The sequence below is a fragment of the Artibeus jamaicensis genome, unplaced genomic scaffold (assembly GCF_021234435.1).
Source record: "Artibeus jamaicensis isolate MK-2021 breed Jamaican fruit bat unplaced genomic scaffold, CSHL_Jam_final contig_468, whole genome shotgun sequence".
Lineage (NCBI taxonomy): Eukaryota > Metazoa > Chordata > Mammalia > Chiroptera > Phyllostomidae > Artibeus > Artibeus jamaicensis.
Genome location: NW_026521846.1, coordinates 524,615 through 546,662, shown reverse-complemented (window position 1 = coordinate 546,662; position 22,048 = coordinate 524,615). Strand labels below are relative to the sequence as shown.

Genomic DNA, 22,048 nt, shown 5'->3' with positions numbered 1-22,048 from the left:
CCCTTGAGATATTTACATGTTTAAAAATACCACAAGATAAAGTGCTTCTCAGATAAGACCAAATTCAAGGAGTTCATCATCACCAAGCCCTTATTATATGAAATGTTACCTAAGGGACTTACCTAAGAAAAAGAAGATAAAAAAGATGAACAGTGAAAGGACAGCAAACTCACAGTTAGTAACAACCACACCTAAAACAAAAGCAAACTAAGAGGACAGCTAGATCAGGAGCGGAACCATAGAAATGAAGATCTCAAGGAGGGTTAGCAACAGGGGAGTGGGAGGAGGAGAAGGGGGGAGAAGGTACAGAAAATAAGTAGCATAGACAGTAGATAGAAAATAGATGGGGGGGCAAGATTAGCATGGGAAATATAGAATCTAAAGGAATTGAGACACGTGTTCATGAACTAAAGGAGGAAATGGTGGGGGAGGGGTATGCAGGGTGGAGGGGAATGGGGGGAATAGAACAAATGTAATGGCATAATCAATAAAAAAGTTTAAAAAAAAAGAAAATACCACAAGAGGCTAAAAAGGTAAACAGCAAGTGGTGGCTAGGAAGATTAACAGAGCTTTTGAAAGTCTCAGGTGGCTAAGGAGACAAAAATTGGAGTTCAAACTCACTAAGGCACCCAGAACATAATGGAACAGGAGCCCAAAATAAGACAATAAAGAAAAATAAGCCCAGCTTTCTACACCGATGTTTCCCTTTAAGAAGTTGCCAATTCATGAGCAGTGTGGGGCTAAGAGGCTAAGAAAATAAGTAAAGCTTCCAGCAGTTTCAGTTTGTAGACACCAGCAGGATTGGGCTTTAAGGTGGGATCTCTGAAGGGCAGCACCATAGGGATCAGGGCAGACCGGAAAAGGACCAGTCCTTACAACGATGAAACCCAATTTCTACGACGTCAACCTCTGAGTACATTATGGTGATCACCCCTACAGCAAATACATTCCAGAAGACAGAGGAAGTTCTTTTTGGATAAAGATCACATCACCTGAGCTTTTAATAGAGAATTTTCATGCAAGAGGTTCAGCAGTCAAGTAGAAATTATTAGATAGGCCCATAAAAATGACGAATAGAAAAATAAACAATTAAATTATGCCCACATGTAAACAGATATTAGAGTTATCAGATCTTAACCTTAAAATAATGCAGGAAATAAGGTGCAAAATGTGATATGAAGAATCTTTCAAGAAACATGCAATCTATGAAAAATAACCAAATAAAATTAGAAATTTGTAAAATGGATTACATGAAATAAGAAACTCTATAGGTGAGTTTAACAGAACAGGGGATGAATAAACTTGAAGAAATATACTTGCTAAAATATGATGAGATAAAAGTGTGGGAAATATAAAAAAGATAAAGATAGTTAGATACATGTGTAATTTGGAGAAAGCATCTAGCTTATGTGGAATGGACTCTCAGAAGAGAAGGAGAGAAAGACAGAATCAAAAACAATAAAAAACAATATGAAAAGTTAATGAGAATTTTCTGAAATAGGTAAAGGGCCATAGCTACAGATTTGGCAAATCCTACAAATCTAAAAGAAGAAAAATATATTAAAAACCACATATAAGCCCATCATAGTAAAACTATAAAAGTGGTTAAAATATTGAAAAACACAAAGGAAAAAACTCATTATCTTTTTAAAATGAACAATGAGAATGATACAATCCAGAAGACAGTGAAAAGTGTTCATGTCCTGACAGAAAATATCTGTCAAACTTAAATTCTCTATTCATTAAAAACCTTTCTGTGCTCACTTCGGCAGCACATATACTAAAATTGAAACGATACAGAGAAGATTAGCATGGCCCCTGCACAAGGATGACACACAAATTCGTGAAGCGTTCCATATTTTTAGGATTGCAGACTGGTACAACCATTACAGAAAATGGTATGGAATTTTCTCAGAAAAATTAAAATCAACCTGCCTTTTGACCCAGCAATTCCACTGCTAGGATTACATCCTAAGAATCCTAAAACATCAATTTCAAAGAACCTATGCACCACAATGTTCATAACAGCATGATTTACAATAGCCAAGAGTTGGAAGCAACATGGGTACCCATCAGTAAATGAATGGATCAAAAAATTGTGGTACATATACACAATGGAATTCTATGCAGCAGAGAGAAAGAAGGAGCTACTACCCTTTGCAACAACATGGATGGAACTGGAAAGCATTATGCTGAGTGAAATAGGCCAGGTGTTGAAAAACAAATACCATATGACCTCACCTTTAACAGGAAGCTAAACAACAAAACAAACAAGCAAGCAGAATAAAAAACAAAAACACTGAAATAGAGAACAAGAAGACAGTGACCAGAGGGAAGAGGGAAGAGAATTTAAGGGGAAAAGAAGGGGAGGGATTTGGAGGAACAAATAGGAAGGACACAGGGACAAGAACTAAGGGGGGGGTGGAAATGGGAGGGAGGTGGGGAGCATGGGGCAGGGTGGGCTGGGATGGGAGAAATAGACAGAAAACTGTACTTGAAAAATAATGAAATAAAATTTTAAAAAAAACTTTCAAGACTAAAACATTTCAGTTGAATAATCATTAACAGTACTATACCAATGGCAACACTAAATACCTTTTTAGGTAAAATGAAAATTATTCCAAACTGAAGCATGAAATTTTGGAATGAATAAAAAGCTATGGAAATAATAAATATATTAGCATATGTAAGTGAATATTGGCTGTTGGAAAATAATATTAACAACAATAAAGTCTATGGAATTTGAAAAAATGAGGAATTAAAATACTTGAAAAAATAAAAGATGAATGGAGTAAATAAAATAAAGTATTCTAACTTTCTTTAAAATTTTTTTTAAAAAGGGGGGACTTAAAATTTACACTTTACACTAGATGCTAATAAAGCAAATGTGTGTGTTGTAATTTCTATAGTAACCACTGAAAACATAATAAAAGAATATGTAACACCCAGCTAATAATAATGGAAGTGAAGTGAAATAATTTAAAACAGTTGATAATATGTTAAAAGAGAAAAAAGGAAACAAACAACAGATATTACAAATGGAAAATAAACATTAAGGTAGATTTGAACTAAATATATTATAAATTACATTAAATGTAAATGGACTATGCTCTAAAGAAAAGACAAACATAGTCACACTGGATCAAAAGCAAAAACCTTGTCAAGGAACATGTATAAAGGACCCATGGACAAAGACATGGGAGTGGAGAATTCAATGTGGGATGTGGAGGTGGGTAGGGTGGAGGAAAGTAATGAGGGCAAAATGGGGACAACTGTAATTAAATAATAAAAAATCCATATTAAAACTATAAGTACATTCTTTTTAAAAAAGCAAAAACCTAAGTAAATATTGCATCTAAAAAACTTTTGATGAAAATAAGGACACAGAAAGTTGAAAGTACAAGGCTGAAAAAAAATGAATCGTATAAACACCAACCAAAAGAAATCTGGTAAAAATATACAAATCTCTTATAAAGTCGTCATAATGCAAGAATTGTTACTAGACAAGAAGAAGGATATTTCATAATGATAAAAGGGTCAGTACACCAAGCAGGAAAGTATCAGTTCTAAATGTGAAACATCTAAGAACTTAGCTTCAGAATATAAACAATGTAAAATAACAGAACTAAATGGAATAACAAATTTATGATAAGATAGGAAGATAGTAATTCATTTCTCCATAACAAATAAAATAATCTAACAAGAAAGATAGAGATGTACAATATTTGAGGAACATAATAAGCAGACTTGACCTAATCAATTAAAACAAAATGCAGGAAATCAAAAATTGCAGAATATACAATTAAATCACTACTAAAACTTACCACAGGATGAAAGATGAAGCCAGTTTAAGATAATTGCAAGTAACTAAAACTATATTTTTTTCTGAACATGGTGGCATAAAACTATAAGTAAATATCAAAAAGAGAATCCCCAAATATTTAGAAATTAAGCAATAATAATCTAAGTAACTCATGGGTCAAAGAAGAAATCAAAATGGAAATTAAAATATAACATATATTTGAAATTTGCTAAGAAGGGAGTTCTTAAGTGCTGCCCCTACAAAAAAAATAAAATAAAAGGTAACTATGTGAGGTAATGGATATGTTCATTACTTTGGCTGTGGTGATTATTTCACAATGTATATCTGCATCAAAATATCGAGCTGTGTCTTATATAACTGGTACATCTGTGGTTTTTAATCTGCGCTGGACCTCAAAACTGTGATCTCCTCTTATTGCATGCAACTCTGAACTCCACCACTGCAGAGGTTCCTCTGTGATTAAATAGGTTATAATTATAAGCAAAATTCAAAGTAACTGAGTACTTATCTAAAAATTAACTTTGGCTGGAGGTGAGCTGCACTGAAACCTGACAACAGAATGTTTCTGGACAAGTAGAGTGAGAGAAGAGAAACAAAAGGACACTAATTCATCTGTAATTTACTGTTGGTCAGCCTAGCAGTAAAAAAGACATTAGTCAATTTCTCTAACCCTAATGAATTTATAAACTGAGATTGCTGTTGTTTATGCTTGCAGATGTTAACTGAAAAAATTATATATGCATAAATCTTTTTTCCCTTGGTTTGGCATATATATACACACACACACACACACACACACACACATATGCCAAATATATATATATATATATATACACACAAATATATAATTATATTAAAATGGTTCTAGCACAAAAAGATAATAAGCTGTGCATTTTATAGACAATTTTACCTTTTAAAAATTAAATTTTTTGTAATTACAAAAATTTAAATGAAGTAACTTTAAAATGTTTGTGTCATAGAGCCTCAATAAAAAAGAAAAAGTAAAGTTCTCAAATCAAGAATCTAAACTCCCACTCAAGAAATTAGAAAAAAAGAGAAAAATAAACCCAAGGTAAGAAAAGAAAGGAAATTATGAAGAGAAGAGATTAATGAAATTTAAAACTAATGAACATGAAGTAAATCATTGAAACAAGCTAGTTCTTTGAAAAGATTGATAAAATTTACAAACCCTGTAGGAACAATGACAAAGAAAAAGAGAGAAGACACAAATCCCAAATTCAAGAATGAAATAGAGGCTCTCACTACAGACCCTGCAGACAACAAAAAAGATAACAAGGGAACTGTAAAAACAACTGTACATGCATAAATGTGACAACTTATTTAGATAAAAATGGACAAATTGTTAACAAAACACAAATTACCTCAACTTACCCAATATACAATAGCTCATTGGAATAGCCTGATCACAGTTTACAACATTAAATTAATAATTTATTTATTTTTATTTTTTAATTACAGGGGACTAAATGGTAGTGAAAAAATACAATTAGAAAAAAGGAAATGCATGGTCTAGGAAAAAGTAAAAATAAAAATTCTGTTTTAATTTCTAATATGGTAAGATTAACAGATACAGTCTACCTAGATAACAGCTCTTTTCAGTCCTCAATAATTTTTAAGAGGGTAACGGGGTCTGGAGATCAAAAAAGTTTAACAATTCTATGAAAAATGTTGCTCTACCACTAAGACATAAATGAATTTTATGCAATTACATGGATAAATTTTGCATACTAGTTTGGAGTGAAATAAGCCAGATAGAAAAGTACATACTATGCTATTTCATTTATATAAAAGTAAAAGTGTGGAAAATTAATGTATGAGATTAAATGTCAGGGGCATGGCTACTCTGGGGGAAGGAGGAGCCAGCAACCAGAATGGCGGCAGGGAATGGGGGCTGCTTCTGGGGTGCCATTAATGTTGTAATTATTTTATCTGGGTAGTGGCCACATGCTTATGCAGTTAAAATTCCCAAATCTGTTTATTTGTTATTTGAACACTTTTCTATGCATGTTATACTTCAACGAAATAAAAAAGTATCAGCAAAAGTTCAAAAATGTTAATCTACTACTCTTTTGGAATAGTGGGAATAGGGTGATTTTGATTTCTTTTTCTTTTCTATCCTTGTTGTTGTTTGCAAAATTTTCTTTAACATTTCCATCACATGTTTATATGCATTTATAAGTAAAGCAATCATGAGCATGGCAGTGACATGAAATGCTGACAAATCTGGCTAATTTTACATCCAAGGAAAAAGCCAAGACTTCTTTCTAATATGATGCTTTGGAGACATGCAACAGGGGAACAGAACTTTTGGGGAGAACTGGGACCCAAAGCAGTTCCCATGAAATAGCAAATGTGTCATCTTGCCAGAGAGAGATGATCCCAGGGGATTAAGTAAAACCAGGGTAGGGGGCTTCAGGCAGGCAGGCAGACCTCAGCAGGATATAGAAAAAGATATTCAGACTTCCATATTCTTCTGAGTGTTGTTAAATGACAGTGTGGTAGGTAGAAAGAATAGAACTTCAGACACCTTGGTTCTTTGCTTTTAATGGCCACATTTCATAGACAAATAACTAATATTTCTGAAATTTGATTTATCATCTACAATAGGAGGTTAACAGCAACTCCTTTGTTTACTCTGAAAAGATGCTATGAAGATAGGATGATAGCAAAATACTTCATAAGCTGAAAATTTCAGGACTTCCGCCAAGATGGAGGCATAGGTGGAAACACTTTGCTTCCTCACACAACCAAATCTAAAAATAATAAAGTTTTAACAATAAACGCAACCAAACCACTCCAATACAGAGTCCAAAAATAATGAACTGCTCAGCTGAACCGGTGAGAGGGGTGAAGCCAGCAGTGGAGTGGGTCAGGCAAAAAAGATCCCCTGACCCAGGCAGTACACAGGCAGCTGAGGGAGTGGATCCGAGGTGCGGGGTAGCTACGGGTGGACTCAGGGAAGGCGCGGCGTGGCTGGCTGTCTGCAGTCACACATTTGCGCACAGATAAACCAGTGAAGAGACAAGCATTGAGACAGACCGAGCAGGCCCTGGTGCAGGGTGGAGGGCTTGCACATTTGCACTCAGATAAACAGGCGGGGGCAAGCAGTGAGGCAGACCGGGTGAGCAGAGAGAATGGCCATTGCTCTCTCTCTCACCCTGCCCCCACATACAGCCTCACAAACCAGTGACCTGAGTGGCCCCGCCCTGGCTAACACCTAAGGTGCCTCTCCTCAAATGTTAACAGGCGCAAACAGATCAAAACATGGCTCAAGAAGAACTCAGAGCCCCAGAGCCAATAAATCTAAATGATCAAGAAATTGCCAACTTGGTGATTTCTGCAAGACTTATTTCACAGGAATGATTAAACGGCAATGATGTCAACTGGAAATTTGGAGGTAAGGAAATGGAGACAGTGAATATAGACAACTTATTCAATAAATGTGACTCTGAAGAAGAGAAAAAAACAATGGGGACAAGGCCATATAGTGTAAGAGGAAGGATATGACTCAGGTGTATGGGTAGGCTGAGGGCAGCATGATAGTAGATGTAAGAAGTTTGAAAGCAAATTAAAAAAACACTACTGCTGGAGCAAGTTCTATGGGGTAAGAAAAACAAGAATGGGATCAGCAGCCTATGAGCCATAGGGAAGGTAGAGGCTCCTCATTCTCTGAGTCTCAAGGAGGGGACTTGAGGATGGTGCAGAGGTGAAACACTGGGAAGTGAGGTGGTTCACACCTGGTAGGGGTAGGTTGTTCTGCTTCCTCTGAGAGCAGAGCAGGGGTATGATCAGAATGGTGAAGATTTGATAGTGTACTAGGAAGATGGGAGAAGAAACCGACTGAGGGCACACTGATGGATTATCCAAGGGTGTTGATCATCCAACAGTTGTTATCTATTGTCACCAAAAGATATCTGTTGTCTGTTTGGTCTGTTCCCTCAATATTACATCCAATTAACTAATAATGAACAAAGCACTTTGGAGCCCACAAAAGAGTTTCCTTGTGTATAATCACATTTAATATTTAGCCTCCTGAAAAATCTCTATTTATTATTCCCATTTTACAGAAAAGGAAACCAAGGACAAGGGAGGATAAGTGACTACAAGAATACAGAAAGTGGGACATCTGGCCAAGATGGAGGTGTAGGTAGATATACTGCGCACAAACAAAATAAGGACAAGAACAATTTAGAAACAAAATAACAACAAGATCTGACAGAAAATTGACCTGTATAGAAGTCAGACAACCAAGGAGTTAAAATAGACACATTCATCCAGACCAGTAGGAGGGGCGGAGAGGGATCATGGCAAAAAAAAAAAAAGTGGTGGCACCGGGTGCACAAGGCAGCAGCTGACAAACCCTGCTGCAAGATGGCAGCAGATGGACCCTGGGCACGCAGGCAGTGGCTGGCAGACCCCCGGTGCAGGGTAGCAACAGGCAGAGACAGCAAGGTGGAAATTGTGAAGTGGGGCATTGTATGCAAGGCAGCTGGCTGAGCCAGTGGTCCCACAATTGTGTGCAGATAAACCAGGCAAAACTGGGCAGTGAGTCAGACCATACAACCCAAGGTTGCAGCATGGGGAAATAAAGCCTCAAAACACCAATTGAAAACACCTGTGGTGGTTGAGGTGCCAGGAGAGATTCCAAGCCTCACAGGAGAGTTTGTTGGAGAGAACTACAAGTTCCTAAAACCTACACAAGCCCACCAGCATGGGAGTCAACACCAGAAAGAGCCCAGTTTGCTTGGGAGAAGGACAGAAGGGACTGATAGCCAACAGAGAGTGGAGCAAGCACCATTGTTCCCTCTCAGACCTCTTCCCCACATTCAGCCCACAACCCAGCTACTGCATTGCCATGCCCAGGTGAACACCTAAGGCTCTGGCCCTCACTACATAACAAGCATGTCAAGATAAAAAAAATGGCCCAAACAGAAGAACAGATCAAAGCTCCAGGAAAAATACAACTAAGCGACAGAGATAGCCAACCTATCAGACGCATAGTTCAAAACACCGGTGATCAAGATGCTCACAGAACTGGTTGAATTTGGCCACAAATTAGATGAAAAATATAGGCTATGCTAAGTGAAATGAAAAATTTACAGGGAAACAATAGTGATAGGAAGAAAACTGGGCCTCAAATCAATGGAATGGACCAGAAGGAAGAAAGAAACAACCAAACAGAACAGAATCAAGAAACAAGAATTCAAAAAAATGAGGAGAGACTTAGGAACTTCCAGGACATCTTTAAATGTTTCAATATCGGAATTATAGGGGTACCAGAAGGGGAAGAGGAAGAGCAACAAGTGGGAAAGTTATTTAAACAAATAATAAAGGAAAACTTCCCCAATCTGGCAAAGGAAATAGGTTTCCAGGAAGCCCAGAGAGTCCCAAAGAAGTTGAACCCAAGGAGGAAAACACCAAGGCACATCATATTTACATTACCCAAGATTGAAGGAGAGAATCTTAGAAACCGCAAGAGATAAGGAGGCAGTTACCTACAAAGGAGTTCCCATCAGACTGTCAGCTGATTTCTTAAAAGAGACCTTGCAGGCAAGAAGGGGCTGGAAAGAAGTATTCCAAGTCATGAAAGACAAGGACCTACATCCAATATTGCTCTATCCAGCAAAGCTTTCATTTAGAATGGAAGAGCAGATAAAGTGCTTCTCAGATAAGGTCAAGTTAAAGGAGTTCATCATCACCAAGCCCTTATTACATGAAATGTTAAAGGGACTTATCTAAGAAAAAGAAGAAAAAATATGAAAAGTAAAAATAACAACAAACTCACAGCTATAACAACCAAACCTAAACAAAAACAAAAACTAACTAAGCAAACAACCAGAACAGGAACAGAACCACAGAAATAAAGATCACATGGAGGGTTAGCAACAGAGGAATGGGAGGAAGAGAGAAGGAGAGAAGGTACAGAGAATACGTAGCATAAATGGTAGGTAGAAAATAGACAGGGGGAGGGCAAGAATAGTATGGGAAATGTAGAAGCTAAAGAACTTATGACACATAGACATGAACTAAAGGGGGGAAATGTGGGTGGGATAGGGTGTGCAGGGTGGAGGGGAATGAAGGGAGAAATGGGACAACTGTAATAGCATAATCAATAAAATATATTTTAAATATATAACAGGAAGCTAAACAACAAAACAAACAAGCAAGCAGAATAAAAACAAAGACACTGAAATAGAGAACAAGGGAACAGTGACCAGAGGGGAGAGGGAAGAAAATTTAAGGGTAAAAAAGGGGAGGGATTTGGAGGAACAAATAGGAAGGACACAGGGACGAGAACTAAGGGGGGAGGAAATGGGAGGGAGGTGGGGAGCACGGGGCAGGGGATGCTGGGTTGGGAGAAATAGACAAAAACTGTACTTGAAAAATAACAAAATAAAATTTAAAAAAATAATAAAATATAGTTTAAATAGATAGATAAACAAACAAACAAACAAACAAATAAATACAGGAAGTGGTAGTGCCAGGAAGTGAGGTCTCAGACTCTGTTACCACGTGCATCTCTCCTTTGTGTATTTCCACCTTGTACATCTCAGTGCCAAGCAAACACTACTCTTCTATTAGGCTTTGAGACCTTTCATGCCCTGGAAACTTAGGATGTGGAGACAAGAGGAGGGCAACTTGGGTCAGCTCAAGGGCAGAGGCCCGTCTGCCTGGGCATCAGTGAATGTGGCATATTGATCAGGGACAAATTCAGAGCAGAGCTCTGCATGGCTTATGAGAGCTAAATAGACTTTGTTTAGCAACTGCCTATGCATTAAAGAGTTTGAGAACCTTTGAAGTAGAACAAAGAGCCTATGAAGGCCATTTGGAGATTTGAGAGGAAAAGCAGATCTGGATTAAAGGACCTATGCTCTGCTCTCTCCCAGTGCCTCATTAAGGAAGGATTTGACTAGAGGGTACAGATTAGATCTGGGAATGGGGAATGGGACAAATTGCACCTAGAGGGTCACCATTAAGTGAGCTGACCCCAACTTTGCCAGGGGCACCCCTAGGGCAGACCAGCTGCTGGGGACCATCCTGCCCAAGCTGTCCCATAGAAAATGTCTGTTGTCTACTGATGACAGTCATTACACTTGTTTGTTTAAAGCATCATTAGTCTTGTATTCACCATTGTGTGGCCTTGCAGAAATGAGAAAGGCCAACATCTGAAGGCAGCCCCTCAGATTCTGCTCACACTTGGTGCCAAGATTACAGTTATAAACCTCTCTGGTCAAACACCATACACACCAGGTCTGGGACTAAACTCAGCAGTGAGAAATGACAAGTTTTTGTGTGCACTTTATCTACCATGTGCTGATACCTTTCCATCTCATTTTAATCTTTCAACTCACCATTTCACTGCTAGTAATTTATTCCAAGGAAACCATGAAATATATGCACAGAAATTTCCTGGGCAACATTGTTCACCATCCTATTTATAGTAGCCCAAAATGAAACAATTTAAATATGAGCATATACTTATCTTAAAGTATTAGGCAGTCACCACAAGTCATCACAAAAGGCCACCACTAGCCCATAAAACACCTGTGCATACATTTGGGCAGACACAATCCTGGATCTGAATGAATTTCTTGAATAGTAGAGCAAAGGCTACATTTAAGTTTCCTTTTGTCATTCTGGCCAGATGTCCTTGCACAAAGCCTACACAACTGTTGAAGCCTTGATGCCAAAAAAAATTTAAGGATATGAGACCAAGTTTATGATGTATCAAGATTTTTTAAATGAAGTTAGAAACAGTATACTGACAATAGCAATAAATATATCTGTATAGATTTACATAGAAAAACTGAAAGAAAATACAGTGTGCTGGTATTAATGTTGTTTGCCAAATATTTCTAGTTCTCTTCTCCTGTAGGAACATAGCATTGGTCACCTTCCTGCCACCATTGAGTGAGGTGAGGCCAGGAAGAAGTGCGCAGAAGCTTAAAGGGCACATGAGAAACTTGCTAGGTAGGCTCTTTTCCAACTGTCCCCACAATACTCAATGTCCTAGATAAGGCTGCTCCCTGAGCCAGTGTTGCTGAAGGAGGAAAAGATACCAGCAGTTTCCCTGCCAACTCACAATGCACTTGTAGCACAGTGAGAAATAAATCTTCACTAATTTTAGGCCAATTAGATTTGGGAGTATCTGTTACTGCAACATAACCTAACTTTTCCTGAGTGATACACACATAAAAAAATGTTGAGAAGAATTGTAGTACAATTGCATTAAACCACATAACATTCATGTGGAATTTTATTTGCAATCAGTGCAAAAATGATCAAGAGCAATATTGTGTAAACAAGTTTGTGATCAATGAAATGCTAGAGCAATATGGTGAAATAATTCGAGCAACAACAACAACAAAATAACAGGCTTAATGGCCCTGGCTGGTATGGCTCAGTGGATTGAGTGCCAACTTGAGAACCAAAAGGTCACCAGTTGGATTCCCAGTTGGGGAACATGCCTGGGTTGTGGGCCAGGTCCCCAGTAGGGACAATAGGAGTGCAACCGCACATTGATATTTCTTTCCCTTTTTCCTCCCTCCCTTCCTCTCTGTCTAAAAATAAATAAATAAATTCTTTTTAAAAAATAACAGGTTTAAACAGACTGATAACAGCTGACAAAATCAAAGCCATAATCAAAAAACACCCAGCGCACAAAAACCCTAGGCCAGACAGTTTCACAGGAGAATTCTACAAAGCATTTAAGGAAGAGTTAACCCACATCCCTCACAGACTATTCCAAAAAATCCAAGAAGATGGAAGACTCCCAAACTCTTTCTATGAAGCCAGCACCATCCTAATCCCCAAACCAGATAAAGACACAACCAAGAAAGAAAACTACAGGCAAATATGGCTGATGAACATAGATGCTAAAATCCTTAGCAAAATATTAGAAAACAGCATCCAGCAATACATTAAAAAGACCATACACCATGATCAAGTGGGATTCATCCCAGGGATGCAAGGATGGTACAACATTTGCAAATCAGTAAATGTAATACATCACATAAACAAATGCAAAGACAAAAATGACATGATCATATCAACAGATGAGGAAAAAGCATTTAATGAGGTACAGCACCCATTTACGATTTTTAAAAAAACCTCAGCAAAGTGGGAATAGAGGCCTCATTCCTCAACATAATAAAGGCCACATAGGAGAGACCTACAGCCAACATCATACTCAATGGGCAAAAACTAAAAGCTTTCCCACTAAGATCAGGAACAAAACAACGTCTGCTTTCAGCATTTCTATTTAACATAGTATTGGAAGTCCTAGCCACAGCAATTAGATGAGAAAAAGAAATAAAGGTATTCAAATTGAAAAGGAGGAGGCAAAACTGTCATTGTTTGCAGATGACATAATAGAAAATCCTATAGACTCCACCAAAAAAACTACTTGACCTAATAAGTGAATTTGGGAAAACATAGGAATACAAACTCAATATTCAGAAATCAAAGGCATTTTTGTACACTAACAATGAAATATCAGAAACAGAAATCAGGAAAAAAATCCAATTTGATATACCAACAAGAGAAATAAAGTACCTAGGAATAAACCTAACCAAGGAGGTAAAAGACCTGTACTTGAAAACTACACAACACTCAAGAAATACATTAAGGAAGATACGAACAAATGGAAGCATGTACCATGTTCATGGGTTAGAAGAATTAACATAATCAAAATGTCCATACTACCCAAAGCAATTTATAGATTTAATGCAATCCCTATTAAGGGACCAATGGCATATTTCACAGATATAGAACAAGCATTTCAAAAATTTAAAGGAACTATAACTGACCCTGAATAGCTGCAGCAATTTTGAGAAAGAAGAACAAAGTAGGAGAGATTACAATACCTGACACCAAACTGTGTTACAAGGCCACTGTAATCAAAACAGCCTGGTAGTGGCATAAGAACAGATACATACACCAATGGAACAGATCAGAGAGCTCAGAAATGAACCCAAGCCTCCCTGATCAATTAATATTTGGCAAAGGGGACAGAAGCATAAAATGGAGTACAAATAACCTCTTCAACAAATGGTGTTGGGAGAACTGGACAGCTATGTGCAAAAAAATGAAACTCAAGCACCAGCTTACACCATACACAAAAATAAATTTAAGGTGGATGAAAGACTTAAGTATAAGTCATGACACCATAAGAGTCCTAGAAGAGAACATAAGCAGGAAAATATCAGAAATTTCATGCAGCAATATTTTCACTGATATGTCCTCTAGAACAAGGGACATAAAGGAAAGAGTAAACAAATGGGATCTCATCAAAATAAACAGTATCTGCACAGCTAAAGAAAACAGTATTAAAATAAAAAGAGAGCTAAGTATATGGGAAAACATATTTGCCAATGAAACCTCAGACTAGGGTTTGATCTCCAAAATATACAAAGAACTCACATGACTCCAGGAAGACAACCCAGTTAAAAAAATGGGCAAAGGACTTGAACAGACACTTCTCCAAGGAGGAAATACAGAGAGTCCAGAGACATATGAAAAGATGCTCAGCATCACTAGCCATCAGAGAGATGCAAGTTAAAACCATAATGAGATACAACTTTATACCAATCAGAATGGCCATCAGAAACAAATCAATAAACAACAAGTGTTGGAGTTGATGTGGAGAAAAGGGAACTCTAGTGCACTGTTAGAAGGAATACAGACTCATGCAGCCACTGTGGAAAACAGTATGGGATTTCCTCAGAAAACTAAAAATTAAACTGCCTTTTGATGTGGCAATTCCACTGCTAGGATCATACCCTAAGACCACTGAAACACCAATTCAAAAGATCCTGTGCATTCCAATGTTCACAGCAGCATAATTTACAGTAGCCAAGTGCTGGAAGCAACCTATGTGCCCATCAGTAAATGAATGGATCTAAAAGCTATGGTACATTTACATGATGGAATATTACACAGCAGAAAGAAGGACCTCTTATCCTTTGGGACAGCATAAATGGAACTGGATAGCATTATACTAAGTGAAATAAGCCAGGTGCTGAAAGACAAATACCATATGATTTCACATTTAAGTGGAACCTAATCAACAAAACAAACAGGAAAGCAAAATATATCCAGACACACTGAAATTAAAAACAAACTGACAGAGGTGAGGTGGGAGGGGATAAAGATAGGGAAAAGAGGAAGGGTTTTCAAGAACATTTGTGAAGGACACTTGGACAAAACCAAAGGGGAATAGGATGAAGGGTGAGAGGTAGGGATGCCTGGGGGGATTGTTTGGGGGAAATAGAGACAATTGTACTTGAATAACAATAAAATAAAATTTAAAAATAACAGGCTTAATGGAACACAGTCCAAATTACACATACAGATTTGTTCCTACTGGTATAAGTAACATTAAATAAATAAATTGGTAGGGAGAAAAGAGACAAACTTTCCTTACAGAAGAACTTAAAATAATATATATACATATGTTTCCTACCAAGAGGCAGAAACTTAATCACTTACCTTACTTAAGGGTGGGCTGAACTTAATGATTTGCTTCCAAAGAATCATGTATGGAAAGGGAAAAATAGTAACTACACAGTGGAAAAATCATCCAGACACCATGTGACCATATGATGAAGGCTGACATCACTAGTGATAATGTCACATGGGCGTTGTGTATCCCTGAACTGATATGATGTGACAAGAAGGGCACTTCTGCTCTTGGTCCTTGTTACACAAATCCACAATTCCAGGCTAATTATGAAAAAATTATTAAACAAACCCAAATTGAGGCATATTCTATGAAATATTTGACCACTACTTCACAAAACTGTCTTGTTTCATGAAAAGAACATAATTCTGACCCAGTAGGACTTCCGCCAAGATGGAGGCATAGGTGAAGATGCCGTGCTTTCTCACACAACCAAGTTTAGAGACAACTAAATATTAGCAACAGAAAACATAGTCAGAACACAGAAAATTGAACTTTTCAGAAGTCTGTTAACAACAAATTCTTCAGCCTGACCGGTAAGAGGGGCGAAACCGGCAGCTGGTGGAGCAGGGTTGCACAGGAAAACTCGGTCAGATGGACTCAGGCGCGTGGAATCCAGGCGCAGGGTTGGACCTAGTGAGAGACCCAGTGAGCGACCTCGGGGAAACAATGAGGGAGCAGGGCTGCAGGTTGACTGTGGTTGTGCATTTGTGCGCAGATAGACAAGCGAGGGAGTGGGCGATTGGATGGGACCCAGCAGGCTCCAGCGGGGAACAGCCGCAGAGGGCACCACCATTTCCCTGCTCTGACTCCACCTCCACACATAGCATCATAACCCAGTGACTCTGAGTGGCCCAGCCCTGGTGAACCACCTAAGGCTCTACTCCTCACCCAGTGGCTCAAAACAGCAGAGGGGGTCACCCAGTAGGACCATTTCCCCGCTCTGACCATGCCCCCACATACAGCATCACAAACCAGCAACCTGGGAGTCCAAGGCTCCGCTCCTCCTACTTAACGGGCACGAACAGACCAAAAATGGCTCAAGAAGATCTCAAAGCCCCAGAGCCTATAAATCTAAGCATTGAAGAAATAGCAAAACTCTCAGATGCACAGTTTAAAACACTGGTGATCAGGATCCTCACAGAACTGGTTGATTATAGCCACAAATTAGACAAATATATGAAGGTGAAACTAATTGAAATGAATGGAATTGCACAGGAAACCAATAGCGATGAAAAGGAAACTGGGACTCAAATCAATGGAGTGGACCAGAAGAAAGCAAATAATGGCCAAACAGCAAAGATTGAAGAAGCAAGAATTCAAAAAAATGAGGATAGGCTTAGGAACCTCCAGGACATCTTTAAATGCTCCAGCATCCGAATTATAGGGGTATCAGAAAGGGAAGAGGAAGAGCAACAAATGGAAAACTCATTTGAAAAAACAATGAAAGAGAACTTCTCCAATCTGACAAAGGTAATAGACTCTCAGGAAGTCCAGGAAGCACAGAGTCCCAAAGAAGTTGGACCCAAGAAGGAACACACCAAGACACATCATCATTACATTAGCCAAGATTAAAATGAAGGAGAGAATCCTAGAAGCAGCAAGAGATAAGGGGACAGTCACCTACAAAGAAGTTCCCATCAGACTGTCAGCAGATTTCTCAAAAGAGACCTTACAGGCAAGAAGGGGCTGGAAAGAGGTATTCCAAGTCATGAAATCCAAAGACCTACAACCAAGATTGCTCTATCCAGCAAAACTTTCATTTAGAATGGAAGGACAGATAAAGTGCTTCTCAGATAAGATCAAATTCAAGGAGTTCATCATCACCAAGCCCTTATTATATGAAATGTTAAAGGGACTTATCTAAGAAAAAGAAGTTAAAAAACCATGAACAGTGAAAGGACAGCAAACTCACAGTTATTAACAACCACACGTAAAACAAAAGCAAACTAAAAGGACAGCTAGATCAGGAGTGGAAACATAGAAATGAAGATCTTAAGGAGGGTTAGCAACAGGGGAGTGGGAGGAGGAGATGGGGGGAGAAGGTACAGAAAATAAGTAGCATAGACAGTAGATAGAAAATAGAAGGGGGGGCAAGAATAGCATGGGAAATGTAGAATCTAAAGAACTTGAGACACGTGGTCATAAACTAAAGGGGGGGGGTAATGGTGGGGATGGGGGGAATAGGGTGGAGGGGAATGAAGGGGGGAATAGAACAACTCTAATGGCATAATCAATAAAAAAATTAATTTAAATAAAATAAAATAAAATCACCCAGTAAAAAAAAAAAAAAGATAATTCTGTCCTTGCTGGGTAGCTCAGTTGGTTCAAGTATCATCCCATAAACCAAAACATTGTGTGTTCTATCCCAGTTCAGGTCACACACTTAGGTTGTGAGTTCAATTCCCAGTCAGGGCACATATGGGAAGCAACAGACTTATGTTTCTTTCTCACATCAATGTTTCTCTCCCTCTCTCTCTAAAAATCAATAAACATATCCTTGGGTGAGGATTTTAAAAAGAATTTTTAATGTTAAGTCTGAGAAATTGTCGCAGAGTGGAAGAGACTAAGGAGATCTGATAACTGAAATGTAATATGGTGCCTTGGACTGGATCCTGGGTTAGTAAGAAAACTGGTGAAGAAAATAAAGTCTGGAGTTTAGTTCCTAGTAGTATACCAACCAATATCAGTTTTTCAGCTGTGACAAATGCATATGGTATTGTAAGATGTCAATCACATGAGAAATTGGGAGGCATATATGGCAGTAGTGAATATACGAAGTCCATTCTCATTGGTCCAGCCATTGTTAATATAATAAGAATGGCTTGCACAAGAATGATGTAACCTGGCAGCCAAGGAGGATGGACTGGAATGTGCATGTGTGAACAATGATGACTTCACCGTACTAGTCAGTGGGAGCAGTAAATGCCTTTAAGTGAGCATGTGTACTGTGTGACTGTTGCATTCAAAATGACTGATCAAGTAGAACAATGAATCTACATCACATTTTGCGTTAAGCTCAAATGTTCCTTCATGGAAACTATTCAGATGACTCAGAAGGCCGCAGCTATGGGCTACTGGTGATCGGCAGCTTCATCACAATAATGTGCCTGGTGATGTATCACATCTTATGCAGAGTTTTTTGACAAAACATCAAATCACCCAGATGACTCAGTCCCCCTGCAGCCCAGATTTGGTGCCCTATGACTCCTGGCTTTTTCCAAAACTAACATCACCTTTGAAAGGGAAGAGATTTCAAACTTTTGATGAGATGCAAGAAAATATAGTGGGGCAGTTGGTTGCAACTGGGAGAACTGTGTGAGGTCCCAAGGTGCCTACTTTGAAAGGGACTGAAGTGTCATTGTACATAAAACAACATACAATGACAAAGTTTCTTGTATCTTGTATCTTTTTCAATAAATGTCTCTATTTTTCATATTACATGGCTTGGTACTTTCTGGAGAAGCCTTGTAAAAATGAAAAGTATATAAAAGGTATTCCAAAATAAAAAGTATATTGAAAAATACAACAGAATTCTCACAACCCTCCTCCAAAGCTCCATCATGGGACTGAAATGGAAGATGAGTCACTGGTCTCAGTTGGACATAGTTCTATATTTCTCTTGGGTGTATAAAATTCACTATATAGAGTAAAATTCTCATATTTAAAGACCAATAATTTTTGGTAAATCTTGTTCCAAATTGCACAAGCCAACCACTTCATCAAACACTTAACAAAGAAATAGTAACTGACCTCCAAATGATGGAAAAGCTTCCTGGTGGTTGTTCAGAAGACTGGTACAAAGTTCAAAAGCCACAAATGGAATCATTATTAATGAATAATTTAAGGAAATTTTAAGAGCATTGTTGACAACTTGATTTCCATTTCATGAATATATTTTAAAACAGAATACCATATAATGTGACTTCACTATGAGCAGTATTTTCATAATTATTTAAGATTTCTAAATATTCATTAATAATTCCATAAAAAGCAATAACTATCTGTGTGATTTTAGTGACAAATCTACATTTCTTTAACATCTGGCTTTCTTTGGCCAAAGAAATGAGTGACATGTTCAAGTTCATCTCAAGTGACCTCTCATTCATCAAGGCTGGAGTGGAACTTCAGATGTGGAGGAGATGTGTGCCCCATGTGTCCCACTTCTCACTGATCACTCTCATTGGTCACACTGGTCACTGGTTGGTCACCTCTCCTCCACTGGAGGGGGCTGACAGGATGAGGCAGTTTAATAACTGTGCCCTGTTGCTGGGTAGCAGTGAGTAAGAGAGGGTATCATATCTGTCAGCAGTGTGGTTATTGTGTAACCAGTGATTATTATTACTGCCCTTCTCTTTCTAGCAACCCTCCTTAGGGTTCCTGCCATATAGCATAAATGTTCCATTACAGCAGCTGGGTTCCCCACCAGCCTCCTCCCACTATAATCTCCTTGAGACTACCACCCATTTCTGTCCCCAAGGGCCTGAAAAATAGAGGCAACTATAAAAGTTTGAGATACTGAAATGAAGGTTACAGACCCTCCTCATTCCTCTGAGCCAAGGTGTCTGCAGCTGGTCTTTCTCTGCCCAGAGTGAAAGATGCATGTGGTCAGGATTAATGAGCCCCAAAGGGTCAGTTGACAACACTTCAGGTCTGCAAAGGATGAAGGTCAGGAGCTGCAGCAGTTCTGGCTGTCATTACTACTGCCACATTTAAACCTATCTGAAATTCAGTGTTTTCCTTGTTGCAAAAAACAGTCAACAAATAGATTACCTACACAGTTTTTCTATTATGCCTTCTGTAAAGCAGAAATATCTGCCTTTGAAGCTAAGTCCTTAGTGGCAACCTAGTTTGGGTTACATGAGGAACAATGAGAAGACAATAAAATGCTTTCCCTGTTTGTTGGAAAAATATATACAGTATCTACAAGTGCACCCTCAAAATGAAGAAGATACAATGTGTGTGCCAAGTGATACAACAGCCTGGGTTCTGAATCAAGTCATGGTCAGGTCATGGTCAAGCGGCCTTTAGGGATATCTATTTGGACGACTCAGGTCAGGAAATTGTTTTTTTCTAAGAGCTCAATAATTGCACTTTTGTTTTTGTGGAGACATAGCCCCTGGATTCTTAATAAATGTCAAGCAATATCAGAGTAATAATCATATTTCCAGCAATAATGACAAACAACTGGGGCTTGGAGTGGGTGAAGAGGGACCAGATCACCACAGTGCAATTCATCTCTTGTTAAATTCACTCACAGATTAATTTCTAAGATGAACAGTGTTTTCTAATCTGTCTTTTTTGAACTGTGATGTTTTTATTAAATTCAATTGTCATGAGTACATGGAGAAAAATTGCTTAAGAAAAAAAACTTTGATGTAGCCAAGGACAAAAACTTCAGAACTGCAGGTGTAGGGACTTCTCCAAGAGCCTCTCTCACTCGTTCCTGTCTCTGTGCCTCTGTCTTGGGCTTAAGGGCCTCCATTAGGCTCTGACAGATGGGAAGTGTTGCCATGCTGCCCTTCCCTGAACTCAGCCCAGTCTCACTGGGTTTCTGTCAGCCTTATCCTCACAGGTAAAGTTCATGGATGTACATACCTCATCAGGCAGGGACAGAAGTTTAGGAATTATGGAAGGGGTCTGTATGGGAGATAAATGTAAGGATCTATCCCAAGGGTTTGAAATCCATGGAAATATCTTCCCCTAAACATGTATTGATACTTGAGGTGCTTTTGTAAATTAAATTGCGTTTTCTGTACTGTACATGTTGAAGCTTAACTTGTAATACCTCAGAATGTGACTGAGGCACTTAGAGATAGGGCTTTTAAAGAGGGGACTAGATTAAATAAGACTCTCAGAGTGGGCCCTAATCCAGTCTGGTTGGTACCTTCATAAGAAGAGAAAGAGAAACCAGGAATGCTTGCAGAAAGAAGATTGCTGTCTATAAGCCAAGGAGAGAGGCCTCCAGAGAAACCAAACCTGCCAACACCTTGATCTCAGACTTCCAGCCTCTGGAACTGTGAAAGTTGATGTCTGTTGGTGAAGCCCCTACCTATGGGACTTGTCACGGAAGCTCCAGAAAACTGATACAGCTCCTTTTACTCCATATAATACCTGCACTGAGGCAGCTCTGCAGCTGACATCTCAGAGAGACAGCAAATGGGCACTAGACTTTATGGGGAGAATTCCTCCTTATAGGCTGTATGGAGATTTAAGGCCATTTTGTCTAAAACAGCCCTGTAATCACCCATCTCCAGAGCAGAAACCTGGGTCCGAGCTCTCAGGACAGTGCAGACAGCAATCTGGGTCCACACAAGGAGTGTAAAGAGGGCCACCTTGACCACATCTTGCCCTCCAGGACACTGCACACACCTGCTTACCTTTATACTCTCAGGGGGTACACTGGGACTTGCCAGTAGGTTCTTACAGTCGGGCTTCATGTGGCTCACAGGCAACCTAATCAATACCAGCCCCTCCCCTCTCCCTTGGGCTAAGCTTTCATAGATGTGGCCACTGTGTGAAAATAGGTCTGATTTCTTTCTTTAGTCTTTTCTCAGCCAATGCTTCCTGACACCTTTTCTAGTATAGGCTCTCTGCTAGCCCTATGGCCTTGAAGATGATCAGGGCACACAGTTTGCCCTCCAAAAACTTAAAAATCTACCCAGGTAGATAAAAAAAGACAATTATACTCCCATGGAATGGGCCAGGTGGCTGTGGCCACTCAGGGTCACAGCCAGGCTGGG

General features: G+C 38.8%; 1 protein-coding gene and 1 non-coding gene across 5 annotated transcripts in view; one reads left to right on the top strand and one right to left on the bottom strand.

The window, feature by feature from the left end:
* Nucleotides 1-22,048, bottom strand: part of WDFY4 (WDFY family member 4) — a 362,573-nt gene that overhangs the window by 142,559 nt on the left and 197,966 nt on the right. The gene's annotated exons all lie outside the window — the stretch shown is intronic.
* LOC119065798 (U6 spliceosomal RNA) lies at nt 1,757-1,863 on the top strand. Its single transcript, XR_005085652.2, has one exon. It is a non-coding gene; the product is annotated as a U6 spliceosomal RNA (small nuclear RNA).